This window comes from Ranitomeya variabilis, chromosome 3 (assembly GCF_051348905.1).
Source record: "Ranitomeya variabilis isolate aRanVar5 chromosome 3, aRanVar5.hap1, whole genome shotgun sequence".
Lineage (NCBI taxonomy): Eukaryota > Metazoa > Chordata > Amphibia > Anura > Dendrobatidae > Ranitomeya > Ranitomeya variabilis.
In genome coordinates, this window is record NC_135234.1 from 546,160,490 (window position 1) to 546,177,781 (window position 17,292).

Genomic DNA, 17,292 nt, shown 5'->3' on the forward strand with positions numbered 1-17,292 from the left:
AATCTGCACCTGTGGGATTATAGAAGCAATGCCGGCATAAATCTGGTTCTGGGCTTTAAACTGGTCAGGCACCCCCCTTGGCACTCCAATGGCATCAATATATACTAGTGGATCTTCTTCATAACTCATATGGAGCTGATCAAGACTTCTCCTCTTTTCTGGTAGGTTCATCAGGTATCTTTGGATCCCAAGGTTAAATCTTGAACTGCATGGCTAGTTTAACAAGGGTGCATTGGCCTATCCAGGCATTAGGCAACCTAGGACGGAGCTTACCATCCCCACATAACCAATAAATGTCGTACATATAATGTGTATGTTTGATTAGCAAGTCAGTATCTAAGGAACTGTTCTCCTTGCAGAAACCTGTCTCGAAGATCCCTACTAGTGTACCTGTGGTGTCGTGGGAATTATAGCAGGTGTAATTGTCAGCTAATACGGTTATTTCTCCTGGGACCTTTAGTTTAGGTTCCTTATGAAATAGTGGGACGTAATCTGGACAATCAGTGGACTTCAAACCTTTCAACAGATTCATGACACAGGCAGTGGTGTTGTCATCAGGAAAAAGCAATGCATATGTGTATAGGTGTGTATTCGCAGCAGAACAAGCAATACATCCTACAGAGATATTCTGGACTCTTACATTGTATCTCACCCATTCTAACCATAGGTTTTTCCTTGGGGCTGTTTGTGTTTCTATGGAGAAAACTTCTTGCCAACTGTGACCTGGAATGGGGATTACTTCATTAACTACATTTTGCAAACGCTCACCTGGGCCTGTTTTTGGTGTACTGGTAACGGGGGCTTTGGTTGGTCTGAAACTAATATCCTGGAGCTGTATATGGCCTAAATTCCCATGGTATCCACTACTAAATACATAATTATAATGCCTTCCCAGTACAAATGTCTGCAGATCAGCAGATTGGGGGTTTTCAAGATTCAGGAGAAGGGGGTAACAATTTCTACCCCATTTACAGCCCCTAAGTGGTTGCAGAAGGGCTGTTAGATGCATTCTCTCACGAAGACTCCTACCCGTCCCATCCTTGGGAACATGGCTTCACTAGATTTATATCCCCAATCATCTCCCTTATTCCAAGCAGCATCTGACCAATAATAACAGTTATTGTTGTCATTTCTGGTAACACACATATAAAACTGGATGATCTCCTCTACCACCCGTTCAGTCTCGGGACACTTGACTACATCACAGAAATCAAATCGCCAGATATTCACCGGGGCTGTCAGGTTTACCCAGAGTATAGTGGGACCAGAATTCTTATTTACAATAGGGGCCAAAGAGGTAGGGGCAAGGATGGCCCTCAGTTCCAGGATCAAAAACAACAGCAACATTTCCCTTCAGTCACTTCTGTGACTAAACACTGGCTCGGTCTCTTTTACAGTGTGAAGCGTGAATCCAGGTGCTCTTTCCTTCAAGTTTTACTGCAGTGGGGGTGACCAGGATCACCGTGTGGGGTCCTTCAAATCTCGGCTGGAGACAGTCTCTGCGCACAAACTTTTTCACATACACCAGGTCTCCTGGCACAAAGGGATGGTGTCCAGGAACCTTGTCTGGGTCTGGAAGAGAACTGAAGACAGTTAAATGCACTTTGGCAAGGTGTCCATGTAAGGCCTGCACATAGCTAGTCAAGTCCTGGTACTTGGGCTACAACTGTTGTGGAAAGAAACATTCAAGATTGGGGCTCCTGCCAAACAGAATCTCATACGGTGACTGTCCTATCTTCCTGTTTGGGGTATATCTTACTGAAAACAAAGCTAGAGGGAGACATTCTGTCCATGGTTTACCAGTCTCTGTCATTGCCTTCTGGATTTTAAGCTTAAGAATTCCATTTAGTCTCTCCACTTTTCCACTACTCTGTGGATGGAGTATGCAATGCTTGACTTACCCCCAGTGCTGCCATTACCTCTGACATGATCTCTCCAGTAAAATGGGAGCCCCGATCGCTTTCAATGACTTCAGGAACTCCATACCTGCATATGATCTCAGCCATCAGTTTCTTCGCCGTTGTCTTAGCCGTAGCTTTGGCAACTGGGTAGGCTTCTGGCCAACCTGAAAATAAATCAATGCAGACCAACACATACTCATACGTCCCTACCCTGAGTAACTGAATTTAATCAATCTGCAGTCTCTGGAATTGGTTAAAGGGCCGGGGAGTGTGTTTGGATGAGGTTTTCACTGTCCTACTCTGATTATGTGTGGCACATATCATGCAGCTCTGTACCTGCCTTTCTGCGCAGGTGGAAAACCCGGGGGCAATCCATTGTCTCTGTAGGGTGTCACACATGGCCGTCTTCGAGTGGTGCACATTCCCGTGCAGAACCTGTGCCATCATTGGGTACAGTACCTGTGGTAGGCAGACCTTTTCACCCCTCCCCCATAGTCCAGTGACGGTATCAGAGCAAGCCCCTATCTTTTGCCACCTATTTTTCTCCTCCTTACTTGCCTGTTCTTGTAACTGGGCTAAGATGTCTTTCAACACAAGTGGAGATGGTGGGGTGTCTAGGTGATGTACTTGAGAGGCTACAGGAGTGCTTGCTGCTTTCTTGGCAGCCTGGTCTGCCAGTGCGTTACCCTTTTGTCCGTCCATCAGTGCCTTTGATATGTGCCTTTACCTTTATAATGCCTGCTTGGGTGGCAAGCTGTAGTGCATTCATAAGTTGCTGGACTGCCTCAGCACGTTTAAAGGGGTGGCCATTTGCTGTCAGGAAAGCCCTGGCTCTCCAGATAGGCCCATAATCGTGTGCAATGCCAAAAGCATACCTAGAATCAGTGTAGATATTTACAGTCTTACCTTCTGCTAGTTTGCACGCTTCTGTAAGCGCCTTGCGCTTCTGCTTCCTGTGCACACATAAGAGCTGGCATTGACTCTGCCTTGATTACCTCATGTTCTGAGACCACAGCATATCTGGTACAGTAGCGTCCTCGGTCATCTTGGTGACAGGATCCATCTACAAAAAGCTCAAAATCAGCATTAGAATAGGCACACTAGAGACCAGCCGTTTCCTGAGACATCAATTCTAGACAATCATGTGGTTTGGAAACCTAATCTTGTTCCTCTGGATCCATTCTAGAGAGAAAAAGAGTGTCCTTTTTCATGTCACCTTCATGTCACCTACTCCTCCCCCCTTTGGATCCATAGGAACTAGGAGAAGAGTAGCGGGGTTCAGGACAGCGCACCTTTTCAAAGTCTCATTAGTAGGCATGAGAATAACACACTGAAGTCGCAGCTGTCCAGCCATGGACATGTGGCTAGGTTGTACCTGGTTAAAGATACTATGTACATCGTGTGGGGTGTGGACCATCAGTGGATAATCCAAAACAATCTCTGAAGATTTGTGTAGCAACAGCTGGACAGACAACACAGTCCAAATACAGGAGGGACTTCCTCTTGCCACCCTATCCAGGCGGCCGCTGTAATAAGCAACAGTTCTCTATTTGTCTCCATGAAGCTGAGTCAGCACACCTGTAGCATGTCCTGCATAGGTGAGCTCTGTCTGCAAGGCAGTCTGCAATACTGTACGGCAGTGCTCGGGTGTCTTGGAATCATATACGGGGCCTGCAGTGTGTAACACTATATCACAGGGCAAATTCCCTCCCTGGGTGGTCATAGCATCTCCTGGATGCAAGGGGCCATAAGTGGCAAGGTAGGCCTGACACTCTTGGGCTATGACTGGGCCCCCCTTTTTTTGCTATCTGTTGGGCCAAACCACCTCTATATGACAGGGTAGAATTAGCTGGGTTCATTATGGCTCCTGCCTGGTGGGTAATTATGTCCCCATACCCTACTGAGAAAAGAACCTGGGATTCCTGAGGTGTGATATAGTAGCGTGAATGACAGGGAAACCAAACTTCAGATTCCTGGAAAATCTGGCCTTGTAAGTGTGAAGGTTTCACGGGAAGAGGAGATGTAGGGGCCTTTCCGGGCTGGGAGGTCTGCCATTTACACCGATTAAAGCAAGCTCTTGGTCTGAAAATTGACATGGGGCTGGGGAGGGAGTTAGATTCCTATACAGGGTTAAAGGCGTATTGCAGTGTGAAGCTGGACTTGCATGTACGATAGGAGGGGGCAAAAACTGGAATCTGTTACATGGAGATAAGAAACACTGATCTCGCAGCTGCAGCGATGGGGGCCAGTGAGCGAGCAAGAATTATTACAGCTAGTGACTTAATCCTTGTCTTTCCTGCTGGGCTAAATTCTTTTGAAAAAACTCTTTACTATTTTCAATATATCATCCGGAGTGGAAATCTCAATATCGGGTCTACTACAAAAAGGTATGAATGGGCTTTTTATTACAATGGGAATCCCAGATCTTTAAATACTACCATAAGACACCCATAGAACTTCTCGGCAGTCCAGGATATATTGGTGCCTTTTACCAATCTTTCAATTACTTACAAGTTTTCATCTAAGACTAGGCAGGTCTATTTCACTTTCAATTTCATACAGTCTTTAAACATAAATCTCTCAGTGTGTACTAAACCAAGGACAGAGAAAACTTTGGAATGCAATACATTGCCCCCCTTTCTGTAGCCCACAGCACCGAGGGGAAAAATTGCAAGCAGGTCACGCAGGGGCTCACTCAGCCCCTCCCATCTAGTAACACGGTGATAAGAAAAAATCACTGCATTCCACAGCGCACAAGGGAGAATACAAAAGCCCAGATCTTTGCCCCCCTTACTCCAGCACGTAGCGCAGATAAGGAGAAAGAAGAAGAAGAACCGACAAAGAAATCTCGCAGCGGTCTGCTCAGCCCCTCCCCTACACTACATAGCACTGATACAAAGCTCCGTATCCTCTACAAAGTCACAAATTACAGCAGTTTTCAGACTTAATTTCTACAAGACTTTCCTATAATCCTCCGTGGTCTGGGCGGAGCCCCAAGGACGGTCCGTACGCACACACAAGGCAGGTCACCACCCAGATTGGATTCTGCACAACACAAACAGGACACACCTACACTTCTGGAGATCTCTTTCCGCCGCCATTACAGGGCGCTGGCTGAGACTGCATTTTCATCATCAGTGGCACAGCGGCCATTTTACAATCTGTAAGATCACAGTTCACAGGCATTTTATAACCAAACACGGGCTCTACATTATCTGATCCTTCCTCTCCATCAACCTATTTTCATCCTTTGTTCTTTAAGCCTCGCGCAACTCGCAGATAAGCTTCTTGACTGTCTCTTGCCCTCCCGTGACCATTGTCTTGACTTCCACGGCATCCTCATCTAACTTTTGGGGCACAGACTTCTTCTGCTTTAAGATACGCAGCTTGGCTCCCAGGATACTATGGCCTCCTGCAGTAGGCCACTGGCAGCGATCTTCAACACTGTGTTCTACAGTACGGAGCCTCACGTTCGACGTACTAGGAAAAGAGCCTCGCGCTCAATATTTCCATCCCTAACCTGAACAACAGTGATTAACAGACTATCCTGCCACGATATCCCAAACAGTCGGGAGGCAGCCTCCTAATGAGACCCCTCCACAAAAATATAGGTGGTCCCCTCACGGAACGTCTTAGGTTACCTAACTAGACAGGTGGTCCCCTCACGGAACGCCTTAGTTACCTGCCTGGACAGGTGGTCCCCTCACGGAACGCCTTATTTACCTGTCAGCACAATATCACAGAGGCTGCGTCTCCTATCCCTTTCTCTAAGCTGCCCCACAATCTACAACTGGCTCAATTTTTCAGTCCACTTCACTACTAGACAATAGTCACGGGTAGGGTGGTTGAACGGAGTACAATGACCGGTGGAGGAGGTGTGGTGTACAGAGGACGCACAGAATGTGACGTCTCTCAGTTGCTGGTTCAGAGCGTGGCACAGGATCACATTCGATCTCACCACTCGACCGGTCACTCTCCAGACCCAAAAAGAGACCACAGACAAACCAATAACGGCTGAGACACTAGCAAGTGTGACACATACAGTGTATATGATCGCCACTTACCATGTAAGGAGGGTGATCAGTCCTCAAGGTCAGCCACTACGGGTATCATCCACAGACATCCAGGCATGGGTCCAGAGAGTCTCGGATCGCTGTCCACGCCCCCCGTTGGGCTGCCAAAATTGTCGGGGTCGTAAAACGACAATTAATCCTCATTCACCAGTCATTCCAAATTGTAATGTGAGCGCAGAACTTCTGGTACCGGAAAAAGAAATGATTCAGACACGTAGCTGATTCAATCTTTGCTGATGCTCTTGCGTTCACCTCAGTGAGGAGCCGAGCAGCAACTAACTTTTATTTTCCAATACACAATACTAAAAAGGGAATGCAATAGGTGGGGTTTAAGCAGTATACGTCTAGTGCTCAGTCCTTTTGATTCGTCGAACGTCTCCTGGTGGATTCCTCCTCTTCTTCACATTCCTTTAGTTTCGTTTCCAAAGAAATGAATCTTGTCCCTTCGGACACAAGGGTGAAACGAAACTGAACACTGGGGCCATTTTTAAATACAATTACATTTGCATTAGCAGGGGAAAACTTATTGTTTCACAGTATAAGAGTATAGCAGTACAAAAAGAGTATAAAGATATATAAAAGTATAAAAGGTATATAAGAAAATATATTTTCACCTTGACAATATTAGTACCATATTAAGATCGAATAATAGCACACAGAAGGAATAAATACTACCACACCATGACCCAACCACATTACCACCATAGTGATGAAATAATACCACATACAAGGAACAAATACCACCACACCATGACCAGACCACATATTATCACCACATAGTAACTGAATAATACCACGTACAAGGAACAAATAACACAACACCATGACCAGACCACATCTTACTATCAAATAGTAACCGAACACTACAATACTGATCATTAATAATAAACCCCACAATATTAATATTACCATAAGTGCCATTATACACAGGAGCTCTGTACATAGTATACAGGGTCAGAGTACAGGTAATTCAGTGATCACCAGTGACATTATACACAGAAGCTCTGTATATAGTGTATAGTGTACAGGCAATACAGTGATTACCGGTGACATTATACACAAGAGCTCTGTACATAATATACAGTGTATAGTGTATTTAAATGCACTCTCTGACATCTATAGTATTCTTGTCCAGATAAACAAAATGATACCAGCAAAATTTTATAAAAACAATAGTTTATTAAGTTATATTAGAATTGAAACATACAAATAAAAATAATTATAAAAACAGGGTGGGAATAAACCTCCAAAGGGGGGAGGTGCACAAAAAGTCTGGGTCAGTACTTGGGTCATTTAATAACTATCCAGTGTGAGCTAAATTGCTGCAGACTTGGCATTTCAGAATATACACTGTATTGCAAAGCTGTGATAATATCAAAGGTTTCCAAAGAAAAAACCAATAAAGTGCTTAGTCAAGAACAGAAAGGGCCAGTATGCACATTTCTTGAGGCGTTTATCGGATATCGGCTTTCTGACACAAGTGAATGGCATTACCCTCACGCTTTCGTTCTGATGACTTCTGACAAGATAAGTTTTCCTTTTTATGGGATTTATACCAGTATGTTGAAAAAAATTATTAAATTTCAGCTCACCACTGTGACGGCCGCCAAAACGCGTAGTTTTAGGAGGGTGAGGGGTGAATTTTTGGTTTCTATATGTAACGTTTTGATTCATTAAATATCAAGAGTTTTTTGCAAAAAAAGTCTACTACTGTTCCTCCAACGCTCGCTGGAAAAACTCTTCTTGTCTGTATACCAGTATGTTCTCTGGAAGAACCAACTTATGGGGAAACGCGTTGAGAAATGTGCATACTGGCCCTTTCTGTTCTTGACATATATGGGGCAATGGAATCCCTTGAATGATTGTGTTCCGGATAGTGGCATGAGAACCGGGTGTGCAAATTGATTATTTAATTTCTCTGTTAAGTGCAATATAAGCATCTTTATTATCTGGGATTTCTATACCCCATAATTTATGGTGTGGGAATTTGTTTTGGTGCATATGATCCTAGATTCTTGGGCAATGTGCAATATGAATATGTTATCCAAAAGAAAAACTGCACAATGATTGCTTGTGGTGCAAATACTAGGGTACCATTTTCTTTTGCATCAATCTATATATGAGATCTGGGAATATGTACAATTCTAATATCTGCCTATATTTTCTAACTTCTTTTGATTTATGATTTTGGTGTCTGTCTTTGGACTTCAGTATACCTCCAGAAGAAGGGCACCATGTCTACCTGATTATTAAACATATGGTAAAATACTGCTATCTTTCTGTGCTTTTTTAGGGTGCCAACCTCCGCTAGTAGAAAGGGAAGTTATAGTAACCTACTAGAGTGAATTATCTTCCTTTCTTCTCTTTTTCCCATCTATGAGCAGACCCATATCATATGGGGTGTTTACTATATAAATATATGAATATTTTGTAGAATATTTTTTATCTACAATGAAAATTATGTTTTATATGATTTGAGCACTATTGAAAACAGCCTCCTCAAGGGAAAGAGACAGGAGTGCCAGTCTCTTAAACGTGCTTAAAATATACAGAAACTGGCCAATACCCCACCACCATTTTTTTTGTAAGGACCCAAATTTAGAATATGTAAGGGAAGCAACTGTTTAATAAAGATACACAAGTCTCATTTAGGAGCCTGGAAAATTCAGGAATGGTCTTTGACCAGCACCGGACAATGTAAATTACTAACGAATATGTATACCCCATCTAACAAACAATTTGTGAACAGACATATATGCTGACAAGGGACAACTGAAAGCTGCGCTGGAACGACAAACTTGACGTGGTTGCTGACTGTTGGGTATGTGCAACTGCAGGTTGTGTACATAACAGGAGGCCTCAGTGACTCCTCCATGGACAGCAGAGTGGGAATGGCATAACACAGGTGAAGGGCCAGTGGTTTCACCGTCAGACACATATTTTGTACCCAGGCTTTCCATCCACCTTCTGGGGTGTTGCGTATATGAGCAGTATATGACGTATACTAACAGAGGTAGTACATTGAATTTCCCTTTATAAAAGGATATGTGGGTAAGATTTTCGAACTAGCAGCATATATATAGAGCATGTTTCATTACTCATATTATTCTGTGTAAGGCTGAAACCTGAAGAACTGTGTGGAGCATATTAATGCATTTATGTTCCAAAGTGTACAAGTGCAGACCAAAAAAACAAACCAGGCTACTAGATACACACTTAAAGAGACCATGAGAAGGGCAACACAATAAAAATAATTATAATAATAGAATTTGTAGATTGAAAGTAGAAATTTGACCACTGCACAATGTGCAAAGATTTCCAAAACTTATCCCAAGAGGGCTGTATCATACACGCTGAAAGAGACCATGATGGGGACCTCACAATACATTTTGCAGTTATTACAATAGGTAGAGATATAGAGTACAAGTTTCACAATTACACAATGTGCTAAGCTTTCCAAAAATTACCCAAGGGGTCGGTATCATAAACTCTGAAAGAGACTGTGATGGGGACCTCACAATACATTTTGTAGTTATTACAAGAAGTAGAGATATGGAGTAGAAATGTGACCATTGCACAATGTACAAAGGTTTCCAAAAATTACCTCAAGGGGTCTGTATCATATGTGCTGTAAGAGGCCATGATGGGGACCTCACAATACATTTAGCAGTTATTACAAGTGGTAGAGATAGAGAGCACAACTTTCACCATTGCACAAAGTGCAAAGGTTTAAAAAAATTAACCAAGGAGTCTCTCTCAGACCAGCTGAAAGATGCCGTGATGGGGACATCACAATAAGTTTAGCAGTTATTACAAGAGGTAGAGATAGTATACATACAGTAGATGAATACTAAGTACTTGTTGCAGAAGCAGGAGGAAGAGGAGTTGATTTCCTGAACAAAATGGTTTTGGATGGTAAAGGATGGAAGTTAAGACAACTTCCAAAAAAAACATTTGGTCAGCATTTACATAATGTTAATGTCATCTGCAGGGCTTACAAGAGGAAATCCAGTGGGGGCTGAGTGTTACTCAGACGGGCATTGAGAAGCTGGAATTCAGAGACTGCCCTCTGCTGCTCACGAAGCCTTGCCAACATATGGAAGGTCGAATTCCTGCATGTGGGCAGGTTACAAATTAGTCGGTGATGAGGCAAATGAAAGCGCTGCTGCAGCAAAGCTACACTGGCAAGGCCTGAGTTGACTTTTGGAAATGTGCGCTGACACGGTGTACCTTGGCAAGTAGGTCAGGCAAGTCAGGGTATGTCTTTAAAAAACTCTGTACAACCAAGTTCAGCACATGGGCAATGCATGAAACGTGTACCAGCTTGCCAAGCTTTAAAGCCGTCACCAACTTCCGCCCATTATCGTGCACAAGCAGACCTGGTTGGAGTTTCAGTGGGGAGAGCCACTGATCGGTCTGTTCTTTTATCCCTTTCAGCAGCTTGGCTGCATTGTGATCTTCATCACCTGTTGTGAATTCCGCTCTTGGGCTCCCTCCGGTGGTTGTAAGTAGCACTTTTGTGAGTTCTGCTCTTGGGCTCCCTCCGGTGGTTTTGAGTGGTATGGCTGCTTCTTGGACTTAGCATCAGCAGCTGCTTCCACTGATCGTCTTTCTGGCTCGGCTATTTTAGTCTGGCCTTATCCGTCAATCAATGCCAGTAGGGTTGAGCGAAACGGGTCGGCAATTTTCAGAAGTCGCCAACTTTTGGCAAAGTCGGGTTTCATGAAACCCGACCCGACCCCTGTGTGGGGTCGGCCATGAAGTCGGCGATCTTCTGAATCTGGAATCGGAATTCCGATACCGATTCCCGATATGTTTAAGATATCGGGAATTGGTATCGGAATTCAGATTTAAGTGTAAAATAAAGAATTAAAATAAAAAATATCGCCATACTTACCATCTGATGCGCCCTGGTACTAAGCGGGAACCTTCCTTCCTTAGAATCAGCCTTCCAGGACCTTGCGGTGACGTCGCGGTGACGTCGCGGCTTGTGATTGGTCGCGCGGCCGCCCATGTGACCGCTCGCGCGACCAATCAAAAGCCGCGACGTCACCGTGACGTCACCGAAGGTCCTGGAAGGGCTGATTCTTAGGAAGGAAGGCTGCCGGAAAGAAGCAGGGCGCGTCCGAGGGTGAGTATATACCTAATAGGAATATACTCACCCTCGGCTTCTTTCCGGCAGCCTTCCTTCCTAAGAATCAGCCCTTCCAGGACCTTCGGTGACGTCACGGTGACGTCGCGGCTTGTGATTGGTCGCGCGAGCGGTCACATGGGCGGCCGTGCGACCAATCACAAGCCGCGACGTCACCGTGACGTCACCGCAAGGTCCTGGAAGGCTGATTCTAAGGAAGGAAGGTTCCCGCTTAGTACCAGGGCGCATCAGATGGTAAGCATGGCGATATTTTTTATTTTAATTCTTTATTTTACACTTAAATATGGATCCCAGGGCCTGAAGGAGAGTTTCCGCTCCTTCAGACCCGGGGAACCATTGGAAACCCAATGCACTGCATTGGGTTTCGAGCTTTGGCCGACACCGACCCTGACTTTTTTATAGGATCGGCCGATTTCACTCGACCCGACTTTTGAAAAAGTCGCGTTTCGTGAAACCCGACCCAATCCTATAAATGTAAAGGTCGCTCAACCCTAAATGCCAGTTGTCAATTGTTCCTGCTTGGAGTCACGGCTCTTGTGGATTTCCCTGACACTCTGACCTGTTCAGCAAAGATAAGTCCTTGCTTGTCCTTTTGCAGTCCTCTTGTTGTGGACTTTATTGTTCTGCACATTCTATGTTTTGCTCATTTGTCCAGCTTATCAGTATGGATCTATTCAGCTAAGCTGGAAGCTCTGGGCAGCAGATTTTGCCCTCCACACCTTTAGTCAGGTGTGGAGATTTTTGCATTTCTCTGCGGTGGACTTTTTCTAGTTTTTATTACTGACCGCACAGTGTTCTGTCCTGTACTGTCTATCTAGCTAGAAGTGGCCTCCTATGCTAAATCTTGTTTCATTCTACGTATGTCATTTCCTTCTCCACTCACAGTCATTATTTGTGGGGGGCTGTCTGTCCTTTGGGAATTTTCTCTGAGGCAAAATAGCTTTCCTGTTTCTACCTTTAGGGGTAGCTAGTTCTCTGGCTGTGACGAGGTGTCCGTGGAGTGACAGGAACATCCCACGGCTACTGCTAGTGTTGTGTTAAGATCAGGGACTGCGGTCAGTATAGTTACCACCTGCTCAGAGCTAGTCGCATGTCGCTCCTAAATCACCAGTCCCTAACAGTACAACTGGCCCGAAATGAGTTGAATGCATCTCAAAAGAAGAAAAAGAAAAAGAGTTCTGAGCCATTTTTTTTTCTTTAGTCTGTTTTGTCTTTTACCTTCCTCTTAATCTCTGGGTGGTTCAGGATTTGGGCGCGGGCATGGATGTTCAGGGTTTGTTTTCTCGTGTGGATCAGCTTGCCGCAAGAGTACAGAGTATCCAAGATTATGTTGTTCAGACTCCGGCTTTAGAGCCTAGAATTCCTACTCCAGATTTGTTTTATGGGGATAGATCCAAGTTTTTGAACTTTAAAAATAACTGCAAATTGTTTTTTGCTCTGAAACTCCATTCCTCTGGTGATCCCATTCAGCAAGTTAAAATAGTTATTTCTTTGCTGCGTGGTGACCCTCAGGACTGGGCATTCTCCCTTGAGTCCGGGGATCCGGCATTGCTTAATGTAGATGCATTTTTTCAATCACTCGGATTATTGTATGACGAACCTAACTCTGTGGATCATGCGGAAAAAACCTTGTTGGCCCTGTGTCAGGGTCAGGAAGCGGCAGAATTATACTGCCAGAAATTTAGAAAATGGTCTGTGCTCACTAAATGGAATGAGGACGCTCTGTCAGCAATTTTCAGAAAGGGTCTTTCTGAAGCCCTTAAAGATGTTATGGTGGGGTTCCCCACGCCTGTTGGTTTGAGCGAATCTATGTCTCTAGCCATTCAGATTGATCGGCGCCTGCGCGAGCGCAAAGTGGTGCACCATATGGCAGCGTCCTCTGAACAGAGTCCTGAGCCTATGCAATGTGATAGGATTTTGACTAGAGCAGAACAGAGGGGATACAGACATCAGAATGGGCTGTGTTTTTACTGTGGTGATTCTGCTCATGCTAATTCTGATTGCCCTAAGCGTATTAAGAGGGTAGCTAGATCTGTTACCATCAGTACTGTACAGCCTAAATTTCTCCTGTCTGTGACCCTGATTTGCTCATTGTCATCCTTTTCTGTCATGGCATTTGTGGATTCAGGCGCTGGCCTGAACTTAATGGACTTAGAATTCGCCAGGCGGTGTGGTTTTTCTTTGCAGCCTTTGCAGAGCCCTATTCCTTTGAGGGGTATTGATGCTACACCGTTGGCCAAGAATAAACCTCAGTATTGGACTCAGCTGACTATATGCATGGCTCCAGCACATCAGGAAGATTGCCGTTTTCTGGTGTTGCATAATTTACATGATGTTGTTGTACTGGGTTTTCCATGGTTACAAGTACACAATCCAGTGCTGGATTGGAAATCTATGTCTGTGACTAGTTGGGGTTGTCAAGGGGTACATAGTGACGTTCCTTTGATGTCAATTTCCTCTTCCCCCTCTTCTGATGTTCCTGAATTTTTGTCAGATTTCCAGGATGTATTCGATGAGCCCAAGTCCAGTTCCCTTCCTCCACATAGGGACTGTGATTGTGCTATTGACTTGATTCCTGGCTGTAAGTTCCCTAAGGGCCGACTTTTCAATCTATCTGTGCCAGAGCATGCCGCGATGTGGAGCTATGTCAAGGAGTCTTTGGAGAAGGGGAATATTCGGCCGTCTTCGTCACCATTGGGAGCGGGATTCTTTTTTGTTGCCAAGAAGGATGGCTCCTTGAGACCCTGTATTGATTATCGCCTTCTTAATAAGATCACGGTCAAATTCCAATACCCTTTACCTTTGCTTTCAGATTTGTTTGCTCGGATTAAGGGGGCTAGTTGGTTTACCAAGATTGACCTTCGAGGGGCATATAATCTTGTTCGTATTAAACAGGGTGACGAATGGAAAACGGCATTTAATACGCCCGAAGGCCATTTTGAATACCTTGTGATGCCTTTCGGGCTCTCTAATACTCCTTCTGTATTTCAGTCCTTCATGCATGATATTTTCCGCAATTATATTGATAAATTCTTGATTGTGTATTTGGATGATATTTTGATTTTTTCCGATGATTGGGAGTCTCATGTGAAGCAGGTCAGGATGGTATTCCAGATCCTTCGTGATAATGCCCTATTTGTGAAGGGGTCTAAGTGCCTATTTGGAGTTCAGAAGGTCTCTTTTTTGGGGTTTATTTTTTCTCCTTCATCTATAGAAATGGATCCTGTTAAGGTCCAAGCCATTCATGACTGGATTCAGCCCACATCTGTGAAGAGCCTTCAGAAATTTTTGGGCTTTGCTAATTTTTATCGCAGTTTCATTGCCAACTTCTCCAGTGTGGTTAAACCCCTGACCGATTTGACGAAGAAAGGTGCTGATGTGACGAATTGGTCCTCTGCGGCTGTTGAGGCCTTTCAGGAGCTTAAACGCCGATTTACTTCTGCCCCTGTGTTGCGTCAGCCGGATGTTTCTCTTCCTTTTCAGGTTGAGGTTGACGCTTCTGAGATTGGGGCAGGGGCCGTTTTGTCACAGAGGAATTCTGATGGTTCCTTGATGAAACCATGTGCCTTCTTTTCCCGTAAGATTTCGCCTGCGGAATGCAATTATGATGTCGGCAATCGGGAATTGTTGGCTATGAAGTGGGCATTTGAGGAGTGGCGACATTGGCTTCAGGGAGCCAGGCACCGCGTTGTGGTCTTGACCGATCATAAGAATCTGATTTACCTCGAATCGGCCATGCGGCTGAACCCTAGACAGGCTCGATGGTCCCTGTTTTTCTCCCGTTTCAATTTTGTGGTCTCATATCTTCCAGGATCTAAGAATGTTAAAGCGGATGCCCTCTCTAGGAGTTTTTTGCCTGATTCTCCTGGAGTTCTTGAGCCGGTTGGCATTCTTAGGGAAGGGGTGGTTCTTTCTGCCATCTCCCCTGATTTACTGCGGGTGCTTCAGGAATTTCAGGCTGATAAACCTGACCGCTGTCCTATGGGGAAGCTGTTTGTTCCTGATAGATGGACAAGTAAGGTAATTTCTGAGGTCCATTGTTCGGTGTTAGCCAGTCATCCTGTAATTTTTGGTACCAGAGATTTGGTTGCTAGGTCCTTTTGGTGGCCTTCCTTGTCGCGGGATGTGCGTTCTTTTGTGCAGTCCTGTGGGACTTGTGCCCAGGCTAAGCCTTGCTGTTCCCGCGCTAGTGGGTTGCTTTTGCCTTTGCCTGTCCCTGAGAGGCCCTGGACGCATATTTCCATGGATTTCATTTCGGATCTTCCTGTGTCCCAGAGGATGTCTGTTATCTGGGTGGTTTGTGACCGGTTCTCTAAAATGGTCCATTTGGTACCTTTGCCTAAATTGCCTTCCTCCTCTGATTTGGCTCCATTGTTTTTTCAGCATGTGGTTCGTTTGCATGGCATTCCAGAAAATATTGTGTCTGACAGAGGTTCCCAGTTTGTTTCCAGGTTTTGGCGGGCCTTTTGTGCTAGGATTGGCATTAATTTGTCTTTTTCTTTGGCGTTCCATCCTCAGACAAATGGCCAAACTGAGCGAACTAATCAAACCTTGGAAACCTATTCGAGATGCTTTGTGTCTGCTGATCAGGATGATTGGGTGGCTTTCTTGCTGTTGGCTGAGTTTGCCCTTAATAATCGGGCCAGTTCGGCTACTTTGGTTTCGCCTTTTTTTTGTAATTTTGGTTTCCATCCTCGTTTTTCTTCAGGGCAGGTTGAGCCTTCTGATTGTCCTGGTGTGGATTCTGTGATGGACAGGTTACAGCAGATTTGGACTCATGTGGTAAACAATTTGACGTTGTCTCAGGAAAAAGCTCAGCGTTTTGCTAACCGCCGTCGGTGTGTTGGTCCTCGGCTTCGGGTGGGGGATTTAGCCTGGTTATCTTCTCGTCATGTTCCTGTGAAGGTTTCTTCCCCTAAGTTCAAGCCTGGTCCTTATAAGATTTCTGAGATTATCAATCCAGTGTCTTTTCGTTTGGCCCTTCCAGCCTTTTTTGCCATCCACAATGTTTTCCATAGATCTTTGTTGCGGAGATATGTGGTACCCGTTGTTCCCTCTGTTGATCCTCCTGCCCCAGTGTTGGTTGAGGGGGAGTTGGAATATGTGGTTGAGAAAATATTGGATTCTCGTTTTTCGAGGCGGAGGCTTCAGTATCTTGTCAAGTGGAAGGGTTATGGCCAGGAGGATAATTCTTGGGTGGTTGCCTCCGATGTTCATGCCGCCGATTTGGTTCGTGCTTTTCACTTGGCTCGTCCTGATCGGCCTGGGGGCTCTGGTGAGGGTTCGGTGACCCCTCCTCAAGGGGGGGTACTGTTGTGAATTCCGCTCTTGGGCTCCCTCCGGTGGTTGTAAGTAGCACTTTTGTGAATTCTGCTCTTGGGCTCCCTCCGGTGGTTTTGAGTGGTATGGCTGCTTCTTGGACTTAGCATCAGCAGCTGCTTCCACTGATCGTCTTTCTGGCTCGGCTATTTTAGTCTGGCCTTATCCCTCAATCAATGCCAGTTGTCAATTGTTCCTGTTTGGAGTCATGGCTCTTGTGGATTTCCCTGACACTCTGACCTGTTCAGCAAAGATAAGTCCTTGCTTGTCCTTTTGCAGTCCTCTTGTTGTGGACTTTATTGTTCTGCACATTCTATGTTTTGCTCATTTGTCCAGCTTATCAGTATGGATCTATTCAGCTAAGCTGGAAGCTCTGGGCAGCAGATTTTGCCCTCCACACCTTTAGTCAGGTGTGGAGATTTTTGCATTTCTCTGCGGTGGACTTTTTCTAGTTTTTATTACTGACCGCACAGTGTTCTGTCCTGTACTGTCTATCTAGCTAGAAGTGGCCTCCTATGCTAAATCTTGTTTCATTCTACGTATGTCATTTCCTTCTCCATTCACAGTCATTATTTGTGGGGGGCTGTCTGTCCTTTGGGAATTTTCTCTGAGGCAAGATAGCTTTCCTGTTTCTACCTTTAGGGGTAGCTAGTTCTCCGGCTGTGACGAGGTGTCCAGGGAGTGACAGGAACATCCCACGGCTACTGCTAGTGTTGTGTTAAGATCAGGGACTGCGGTCAGTATAGTGTTCACCTGCTCAGAGCTAGTCGCATGTCGCTCCTAAATCACCAGTCCCTAACAACCACCTAAACAGATGAGCTCCAGCAGAGCATGCTGCCGCTTCTCC